The sequence below is a fragment of the Cyanistes caeruleus genome, chromosome 3 (genome assembly GCF_971803275.1).
Source record: "Cyanistes caeruleus chromosome 3, bCyaCae1.hap1.1, whole genome shotgun sequence".
In the NCBI taxonomy this organism is placed as follows: Eukaryota; Metazoa; Chordata; class Aves; order Passeriformes; family Paridae; genus Cyanistes; species Cyanistes caeruleus.
In genome coordinates this window covers 50,620,960-50,632,368 of record NC_141703.1, presented here as the reverse complement: position 1 = coordinate 50,632,368, position 11,409 = coordinate 50,620,960, and the positions used below count along the sequence as shown (strand labels likewise).

At 36.5% G+C, this 11,409-nt stretch overlaps 1 long non-coding RNA gene across 1 annotated transcript; it reads right to left on the bottom strand.

The window, feature by feature from the left end:
- Window positions 1–1,183: 1,183 nt before the first annotated feature.
- On the bottom strand, window positions 1,184–10,305 carry LOC147654145 (uncharacterized). The gene is made up of 4 exons (XR_015284542.1): window positions 10,018–10,305; window positions 8,707–8,793; window positions 5,144–5,230; window positions 1,184–3,486 (listed from the first exon to the last, which is right to left on the bottom strand). It is a non-coding gene; the product is annotated as an uncharacterized LOC147654145 (long non-coding RNA).
- Window positions 10,306–11,409: the final 1,104 nt, after the last annotated feature.

Below are 11,409 nucleotides of genomic sequence, written 5' to 3'. Positions count from 1 at the left end.
TCCTGTGTGGTGTTGGAATTCCCATTATGAAGCCAGCAAAATTAAGAGATTGGGATGCTGCATGAGTGCGTGGCTTAAATGCAGAAGTTGGGGAGAGGGAGGTTTCACTCATACAAGCAACTAAAGCCTTAGCCAACTCCTCATTGTTCATGGACTTGTATTCAAAGTACCTCTAAAAGTTAGGCTGAGTTCACAAATCTGAGGTAAATTTGCAAATTTTACCCTAAGAACGGTTAGAATTATATATCTCTCTGCAGTACCCTACCCCAGTTTTTCTTCTCTGGCTCTAACTTGAGAGCTACTAATACTGTCCTGTATCAAAGAAGGCAAAAATGAAAGACAAAAAGAGAGAGCAAGGAAATCAAATGTCTCAGCGCTCTTGTCTTTTCTGGAATGTGTACATCACCCATTAATATGTATTTGTCTACAAAACCTGTGATTTTTCTCTGTTTTGGAAAGAGGAAGACTTGTGTAAGAGGAATGTGAGGCACAGTCTTCAGACTAGGTTTAAATTCATAATTGGCCTAATTTTAATTTATAAAATTCCTTTGAGAAACTAAAATTTAGCATGAGAAGGTGTGTATAATGTAACTATTATAAAGAAAATCAGACATTACTTTGGTATCCTGTAAGACAGGTTTTTGAATTAAGCAGACTGCATGCAATAAAAATGTAACCAAAATGATTAGCATAAGTAACTGAAAAAATCTGATTATAAGAAGGCAAAGTAGTTTAACACATGACCACATTCATAAGTATGAAATATTATAATTCTATTGTCTATTCTTTCTGTGAAAAGTTGGCTCCTTCAGGAATGTCTTAATGAATAATAAAACTGACTTGATTTTCCCACTGCAGTCAACTTTGCTGTCAGGCTATTAATGATTCATAATGACTGTATGTTTAATAGTTTTATGCCAGATAAAAGCCATCCAACAGAAGCAAGTAGCCAGTGTCACTTCTGCAGCTAATCTCTTGATATTTTCAGTAATATTGGTAAAAACAATCTCTAAAAATGCAGAACAGCTGAGTTGCAGTGGGAAAATGGTTTTAAATCACCCAATAACACCAGTGCTGAAGTCATATAAAATTCTTTATTACATTACTTCTGCTGTAGAAGAAAACACAGAGGACAAGATTGCATGCGGTTCATAAAAAATAACATATTTTCCTATTCATATAATTTCATATTCTTATATATTTTATTTTCATAATGCAGTGATTTGGATAACACAACTAGCCAATGCTTAAATGAGAATAAAATGTGTACTCTGAGAATAGCTGAGAAGAATAACACTCAAATCAGTTCTGCACAAGATGATAAACACCCAGACTGCTCTGAAGCTGCAGGAGTTTATCTACTGTATATGTAAATGTTTTTCTTTTCTTTGAGGAAAGCCTTTGCAAGAACAATGTCCTTTAACAAAGGTCTAAAAATGCATGTGAAAACCAAACATAATAACACTGTTATTCTGCCACTTATTAACAGAACAACAGGTCTTACAACAATTAGATATGAATATTGCAAACTGAATTTAATATTAAGCTGTCTTTGAAATGCCACTTTGCAGCAGGTTTTCAAATGCTTAAAGCACAGCGGGAGGCTAACTCCATCTTCAAATATTAAATCAAAACCTTTTTTTAACCTGATAAATCTTTCTGAAGGCAAGTTCTCCTATTCAAGAGAGAATTATTAAACTATCAGGCAAGGAAACTAAACCTTGCAGCCTATTCTTGGCACATGGTGTGTACCCACAATGATTAAAAACAATAATGAAAAGGATTAATAACATCTTAGAATAGTGTCTGAGAACATTCTTAACCAAACACAGGGTATAAACTGCTAATAAGTCCAGTGAATTGGAAACAGCACATACTCAAACACAGTCCCATTTCTCAGCTAGAAATCTCACATTAAATAGAAGTCAGTTAGAAATGTTTCCACTGCCAGTTACATGCCATTGAAAAGACCAAAGATCTCTAGAAAATGGTAAATGCAAGGACATCTCCCTGAAGAACACCATAGAAGAATAACAGAGACACATTCTGTGCTTGAATACCTGCTCCTAATAGCAGCAGGAACTGTAGGTAGTCTTGATATATTTGGCCCATATTAGTGACAGAAACCATGTATTAAGCCATATAAAACAATACATCTCACAGAATTCTGTCCCATCCACTTTTTAATGTCCCAAGTGAAAAAGCTTCCCTTGGAAGATAGCCTAATAGTGACAATTGGCAGGAAATATACCTGGTTATTTTGCCTGCATTTATCTACTGTTTTTCTTTTCAGCCTTAGCTCAGTTGTGCCAGGACTTGTATCAGACAATTCTTTTCCGGCCCTGACAGTTCCAGGGCATTTTCAACGTGTTATGCTCTTCCTTTAAACATTGCTATGTAAGTTTTCACATTTATCTTACTAATTCCCACCCCCTCCTCCCAATGTCAACAATGTCTTGCTTCCTAATTACTTTGGCACTTTCCAAACTGCAATCCTGATAATGAGATATCCAGGAAGGAATGCAGTACTGTGGATGGGATCACAGAGTCGTAGTGAAAAGGACTATTCTCTTCATACTCTGTGGTGAGTTGCTTCATTCCAAAATGGATGTTTTGTTTTTTTTTCTATCACTTCATATCACAGGTCAATTTCCCATTTAATAATGCTTTCTTCACCCCACATAAATCCTTTCAGTTTATGTGTGGTATTGGTATTTTGGATTATTTTGTTTGTTAACTCACACCAGCTCAGCATGTAACTGACTTTGTTGTTTTTTATCCTAATCTCTCTGGGATGTCTTTTATTGCTCTTCTATATTTGTAATTAATCCTCTCATTAAATTTATTATTTTCCAAATTATTAAAGTAAAGGTTAGATAGACGACTGAACCTAAACCCCACCAATATTCTTTAAGATACTTCCCCAAAGGAGAAAAAAGTGACATCAATTTAGTTGTCACATATGTAATTTTCACGTCACTCATTCACATGATAAAGGCCCTGGCTGAAAATATTTTCATGCTGTTTGTTTTTTTGTATATGAAACCAAAATTTGCATGCATTTAATCTACTGTTCTTTTTTTTTTTTTCCTTTGGACTATTTCCACAGCACCACAATATTTCTCTGTGATTACTCTCCATGGGTGACCTCAAGCAACCTACCACTGTTGTTTCCAAATTAGGAAGCAGGCAGGCACATGTCCTGGAGGAGGGTAGCAGGCTCTGGATTTGCCTCTCAGCTGGTATCTGCCTCCTCCCAAGTGAGACGGTGCCAACCAAGGGTTTTTGTTTTGTTTCAGAGAAGTTCAGGGAGGCACAGTCTCAGGTACTCTGCTGTGCTTTAGGTGGTAACATCCAGGGCCACCCTGCTGTGAAGTTGTGTGGGGGCTTCTCCATGTCTGCTTCAGATTTTAAGCTCACCTACTTGATTTCAGGCTGGAGTAGAAAAGATGCTCCAACAGCCAACTGTGATTTCATCTGGAGAAACTGGAAATAACAGCAGCATGTTTTATATCCCAGGTCACACTGAATAAATATCAAGACACAATTCCCCTAATTTTTATGTGATAGAGTTCTTTTGATAGTGGTGGTCTAAGAGCCCTCAGGATTCCAAGACAGGTACAATATGCTCAGGACTTATGGCTACTCTTGAGGTTCATATACACTGATATAGACTCATGCAATGCTTGTACCCTAATATATTTGGAATTTATAAAATTCAGTGACCTGCCTTCACTCGCAGTGTCAGTGTTAACAGGAATATTTGGCTGTAAAGATATTTAATCTCTTATGATTACAGAATTGCATGCTTATGGATAGGTACAGAGGCTGGTAAGATATATCTTTCCCTCAAGTATCCTCTACTTTCTCCATAAAATTATTAGCATCTCTCATAATAATATCCTTTGCATTGTTTCTGAGATTCCCTGACTCATATAAACATATCACATGTATTGTTTTCACCTCTCCTTTTTATGTTCTTATAAATGTCCTGGACTGTCTCTCAAGAGCTAAGCTTGCAGTTTTAAGTTCTTTGTCTCCTTTTGTGATGATGTGCAGCAGGAGTTCATTCTAATTATTTATTTATTTGTTTATTTATTTATTTATTAATTGCTAATACCTTTATGCACAAAATGTTGCTATCACAGCAGCCTTCCAACCTGAAACTGTGGCATTTGCACAGTATTTTGACAAATAACATTACTCTCCAGCCTTTTCTTTTTTCACCTTTCCACTTGAGGGAACACCTGAGACTTTATTTCACTTACAACAATCACTCAAGTCAATTTCAGCTGTGCCCACCATTTTGGAATTAATAAATGCATTGCATTTGTCTTGTCTATTTTTTCCCAAATATCTCTAATCACTCCAGTTCACTGATACTTTACTTGTTTCCATGTATTTCCATCTTCCTTCACTGTGTGAGTGGATGCACTATGATTCCCTGTAAAATTCAGATCTGATTTTAAGAGTACCATGCCATCTCTTGCTACAATCAAACGAAGGAAAAGCAAAGCAAATCAAATAGAAGATCATGCTCAGAATCCTCATATTTGAATGAGTTAATTTTTTACTTATTTTCTTAAATGAAAGCCTAAATAAAGCAAGAAAGATTCTTACTCCTTCATAAATATTTTGATGACCTTTTATAGCCTTTAGTGCTGATCTATTTTCTTACTCACTCCTAATATGGGAAGGAAATCATGCTATCATTAGGACTTGTCTATTTTCAGATCTATTTTATAATTCCTGAACTTTTTCTCAGTATATTCCTTAAGGTAAGGTCAACTGTGTCTGAATCGTTCTGGAAATTCCCTGGCATTATTTAGGAAACCTCCCATTTTTATTATAACATCATTAGATGGATATCTGGAGGTGGATGATGCTAACATTTCCTGCCTGAAGCCAATTTTTTTTTTTTTATATTCTGAAGTGCCAGCAAAAGAATCAAATATCTATATCCTCTTTTAGTATCTCTCTTTAAATTATTTTAGGGGTTCTATTGTCTAACAACGTTATTTCAATGCCATTACCTTTTTAATGGTAAAATACCTATTGGAGTAAATAAGTTTAAAATGTTCTGTATGTGATCTCTTAATTTCCCTTTTCTAGATTTCCCATTTCTGATTTCTCAGCTCACTACCTGTCTTAATGCATTTTGTTCCTCATCATGCCATTTTCCTGGTTTGCCTGCCTTCATTCTTCAGCAGTCTTGTAAGTCTCTAAACCACTGTCTCAAAGAAACAAAATAACAGGCACAAGTGAGGATGACATCCATGTAATTTAACTCATCAAAAAGTTAGATGTTTAGCCCAGGTGAACTGTCTTAACTTCCTCTGTTGTTAACCCAGAGAGAATGGTGTTTCCAGCCTCTGAGATAATCCATACAAGTTTCTAAACAAGGTGGAATAAATCATATTCTGAGGAGATTTTCTCTGGACATATCCAGTTCTTTCCATTACTTTTGGGAAAGATTGGATACTGACTATCTACTAGACTCCCATACAGAATTCAGAAGGGAAACTTTTACACTTCCTTTGTTCCCTAAAAACTGAAATCAGCTGTACCTACTTTATCAAGACACATACATGTTGTTTCGTGCCTTTGAAATCAACTGTCACCTAATACAGGTTTTTTAAAGGGTACACACTGGAGGTGCTATCTGCCAAATGAATATCAGCATTCATTAATTCACCTCTGGAGTTCTCATTATTTTCCTCACTTCTAACACCCACTGCCTGTCTCCTGGAAGCAGGACATCTGGCAACAAAGTGGGAATGTTAAATCAAGAATTGCTCACTGGGTGATCCAAACTAATATAGAAATGGGGGTAATAAACATTTTGGGGATGTTTGTTTGTTTGTTTTTAATAAATCTCAGTGTGTTTTGTGTCATTTGTGGTTATGGTATGATGTAGATTTGGGGCATGTGAACCACAGTTCCTAAGGAATTTAGTATTTGGTAACTGTTAGCTGTGATGGATTTGACACAGGCACCAATGGCGGAATTTAGCTGATAGGTAAATTCCTGATAGGTACATGAGTTACAGCATTTTGGAATAAAGAGATCTTAAAGCATAAATCTTCTGTATCTTGGATGAGTATTTTAACAGTCTGATTATAATATATAAATGGCTAGCACTATAGCATATTTAAAAAAACATAAAACCCTAAAATAGTGATTCAGTTGTCTGTAGGTCCTTCACCCAGTGTATAAGTGTAACCATTTAGGAGTTGAAGACCACATCAATAGATTAATCTAAATTTAAATTTAAATTTTAAATTAGATAAATCTAATTAATAAATTAATCTAAATCTGCACATGCAGAGTGAGATGAATCATCTTCCAGGGATTCTTTGTCCACGAAACATGGAAATATCCAACTTTTAAATACTCAGAGGGAATATATACCATCCTACAAAAAAAATCAAAACAGAACAGCGACCAACCCAATAACTCAACAAAGAAGATGTCTGAACAGGGCAGCTAGTTTTGTACTTATTGTTTGTTTCATGTACACATGATTTTCAGGACTGTGAAAAGGCCCCTTAAACTAGAAGAAAGTTAAGATTTCACTTATCTTTCCCATGTTGTCCACTGACTGCCCTAGCAATCCTCCTTCACAGTGTTTTATCACAGGGTTCTTCCAGCACAATCTCCACAGTCTCTGTTCCTGCCTAGGAGCAAACCCTGAAACTTTGGGCCTTACAGATCCCCACAGGAAAGACACGTAGTGCAGGTGGTGCTCCACATGAGCAAACAGAAAGGTTAAACAGTCATTAGGTAGTGAAGCAAACCTGTTACAAAGTTTGTGAATATTTCAACAATACCACTCTATTCAAGAGGATCCTCTGTTCAGTCCAGGTCAGCTGCCAGCAACCACAAACCACATGAAGGGAGGGACCTGCAGTAATCAGGTATCATATAAGGACAGCCACTGTGAAAGAAAGTCCTCACTTGCCATGATCACAAGCCTTATTGAGGTTAGAGGCAGAAAGAACAACACCACTGACTGGCACAAATTCTCTTTCTCTTTTCTAGTGTATCTCCTCTGGATCATAGCTACACCAAACACTGTGCTGCTGGTGGAAAAACCCAGGTGCTTGAGAAAGGAGCGAGCATCAATAGAGACATCTGTTTGGTTGGGTCTCCTGGAAGATCCATATAAACCACTTGGAACACACAACCAAGCCTTGAGCAAACATTTCCCTGAGGCAGCTAAGAGATGTCTAGAGATTCAGTATGTTGGACTGAGAAAAATCCTTACCTCAGCAACATTTGTTTATAACTTAGGCATAATGTATGATGCAGCTTCTGAGCTGTGTGATTTATCCAAACATCTAAAAGAAAGACATAACATTGCCAGAAGCTTATTCTGGGGTGTCAAAGCAGATTCAGGTTTTTGCATCAATGGCTGACAATCCTGGCTCTTCTGCTGAAGAGGCTGTCAGTGCTTTTCAGAACACAATCTTAAAAAAAAATAAATCTCTGCACCAGGGGAAATGTCTTAAAAGCAGTTACGGAGAATTTTCATGGAGTCTCAAAAATAACACATATTGCGAAATGCTGTTCACAAGAGCATTGAAAATTAGCAGTGCTCTGTATAGTGTTCCTTGAGAAAATCATGCAATGTGATTACATACCTCTTGATAGGAGGTGTCAGCTCCTGTGTTAGGGCCAAATTCTAACCTGTATAATTACCTTCTGCTTATCTAAATTCCCCTCACAATTTCAGCTGAATAAGAGCTATTGTTTCACTTCAAACCCTAAAAGGTTGAGAAGTGCAGTGTCAGTGTACTTCTAACCAGAGATGGCTGCATCTTGGACTTTGGTTTTGTGAGAACTTTCAGAGAATACTGGAAAATTTATCACTGCATAGAAACTTAATGTAGAATTTTTTCTAATGTTGAAAGTGAGAGGATTTGTAGCTCAAGGAAGTCACTACGAGGTAGCCTAAAACATTTGATGTCTCTCTCTAGGATACAAGAGTTACGTATATATACACACACACATGAATTAATAATTCATATAATATATGATGTAGCCTATATATCATATATTCTATGTGCATTCAGAACAGAATCAAACATATTCTTTTATAAAATCTTTTGCTTGGAGCAGACTAAAGAGTGATAAGGAAACTTCTATGTTTCTTCACCCTATCAAAATTTACAGCTCATATTTGCAAAATTTGCAGCTCATATTTGCAAAATTCACAAAGCCTTTCAGATTCTTCTGCTGTTATACACTTGGCTAAGTCAGAAATTAACAGATGAAACTGGTAAGATCTGTGCTTCACCAGAAATCATGTCAATTAATTTTTATATACTGCTGGGCTTAATATAGAGCTTTCTAAACTAAACAGGCATTTATTTTTATCAGCAAGAATGCCAAGGTTACTCATAGCTATTTGTAGCCCTTCACCTTTATTTTTTTCTGAGGAGATAAATTTTGCAGAAGCTTAATTTGTGATATTGATTTGAAGTAAGCATATGTAAATACAAATCCTTCAGATAAATAAGACATTTGATTTCTTAATATTATTAAAAAAAAAAAAAAAAAGAGAGAGTGCAATGGAATCTGGTAGAAAACAACCACCAAACAAACAAACTTGGTTTTGTAGTTATGCCATGTACCCTGGGTCAGGAATTTTTTCTCCAGTCAGTCCAGTCTTACATCTGGCAACAAATTCCCATTTACACCTACCTTTGTATTTCTTCCCATTTTCTTTCAAAATCAGAGTTTATTTTTCTGTTCAAGTTCAGACAGGACAGAGGCTATCAGATGAAAAAGCTGTAGGAGAGAAAAGGTCATCAATCATGGAAGTAAAAATCCTTATGGAAAAAGAGTCTTTATTTTATGCAAAAATGGCCTTTATTTTGTGATTTCAGAGCTTGACTTCAGTTTTAGCCATTGCTTTCATTTATTTTTGAGCTATTGCACATGTTGTATGGAATCAACTCTTTTTAATGTGTAAAACCAACCTGTGTTCATTGGAGGAAAGTTCTGGAAACAGAAGTAATTATCTAACATCTACCGTAATACACTTAACACAATGGGAGAAAACCTCAGAATTTGAGGTTTAACCTGTAAAGGGATTGCTTAAAAGTTCAAGACATGTGAACTTTACTCCTCACACAAGTTGTGGACACCATTGTTCTGGGACAAAATTAATGTTATGCAAACTTCATTTTGTCTAACTACATTACCCAAATCAAATTAAGTCAAGTCTCTAAAGAGAGATTTAAAACTTGATGAATATTCCTCACTTGACATTGTTATACAGTTGTATTTGTTAGTAATTAAATGCTGACAGGCCATCCAATTTAAGTGCAAAGGACAAGAGAATAAGTAGACACCAAAAATGCAAAAAGAGAAAGAAAAAATATTTAGGTACATATAAAGATATTAATTTAGAAACAAATGAGCTAACATATGAAAGCCATTGCCCTATAACTCTCACAGAAATGGGTAAATCTGCAATATTGTTTTGTGATCTTGTGTCACAGCACAATCTCTCTCATTTTTTCCAGAAAAGCCATCTTCAAGTGGTAGGTTTGGTTTCCTGATTACATCTTCCTGATATGCCATAATAAAGCATCCATGGAGTGCAAGTTCTTATTAATTTGTCGCTTATTCTTAAAGGATTTTACAGCAGAGATAAAGCCCAATGACTTTCCAAGAAATATACATCTGCTGAGACAGCTCAAAATGGACCTTCTCAGATTCTTCCAGTATCACAGAATCACAGAACAGTTTGGGTTGGAAGGGGCCATAAATATCATCTAGTTCCAATCCTCCTGCATGGAGTAAGGAACCTCCTGCTAAACCAGGATGCGCATTGGTCAATCCAACCTGGCCTTGAACATTTCCAGAGATGGAGCATCCAGAACTTCTCTGGGCAACCTGTTCCAGTGTCTAACCACCGCCACAGTAAAGAATTTCTTCATAATATCATTCATATTAGAAACCTACTCTCAGTTTAAAGCCATTCCCCCTTGTCCTGTCACTACATACCTCTGCAAATCGTCCCTCTCCAGCTCTTGTAGGCCTCCTTTAATTGTAGGCCTGAAAGGCCTCAATTACATTGCTCCAGAGCTTTCTCTTCTCCAAGCTGAATACTCCAAATTCTCTCAGTCTTTCCTCATATGAGAGCTGCTCCTCTAATTGTCTTGGTGCCTCTTCTCTGGACTCACTCCCCCAGGTCCATGTCCTTCCTGTGCTGGCACCCCAGAGCTGGATGCAGGGTTCCAGGTGGGGTCTCAGCAGAGCAGAGCAGAGGGGCAGAATCCCCTCCCTGGCCCTGCTGCCCATGCTGCTCTGGATGCAGCCCAGGACACCTTTGGCTCTCTGGCTGCAAGAGCAGTAGAGAAGCTCTTCAGTGCATTCTCTGCCTCACATTCACACAAAGGAGTGGTTTTCCTAAAATCTTCTAACAATAACAAAAATAACACTGCCCACTAGAGCCCAGGTTCCTAACTGGCCATTGGTTAGGTTCCAGATCCTAGCTTTTCCTTCACACACCTGACTATGTGTAAAGAGATAAATTTGATGATATTACTGCTAGGCCAAACCAGTCATTTTATCTAAATTCAGTTTGGAATCTGTAACATATTTCTTTACTTTACTGGAAATATTACAATGATAAATTAATTTAATATTTGTGAGATGCTGAGAGCACACATTGATGAGTTCCAAAGAAACAAAGAAAAATAAATTAAATAAACAAGCTTTGTGTATGAATCACTGCTGATCAGTGTTTCTTATAGCACTCAAATACCACCCCAGGACAGAAAATAAAACTGGACTACAGGTAAGAAATTCTGTGTGCAAGATATCTTTTGCGGTTCAGCAAAGCTCTTAGGCTCCTGTGAGTGCTCTCATTCCCACAGTCTCTATAAGGTCACAGTGGTTTTACACAATTCTTAATGACAGTTTCCTAACCAAATCAACCTCCTAGTATCTCAGACTGATGAGTGGGTTGTGATTTAGTAGTTATGGGTTTCAGCAGCACCTAAGTCAAACACTGTTTATTGCTTACAGTTGCTTTTCTGTTAAATGGAAAATTATACTCTCCCAAAAAGACTTGAGTTACTGGCTTTATTTCAACATGGTACTGACTGACATATGCCAATTTACTTGTCATCGTATTCAACATGCCAGTATTAACATTTTCCTAACTGATTCTGTTTTTTTTTTTTATCACAAACTTTTAATAGCAGCTCCTTAAGGCTATGAACATGTGTTTATTACATGATAGGATAAAAAAAATAAAAGAAATTCCATATTTATTCACTATCATATATATAATTTATGTTGGATAAACTGGAAAATGCTTTCAAGACTCAACTAACATGAAAAGCATATTTGATAAACATGAATCCTTTTTATAATTTATATTCTGTTTTC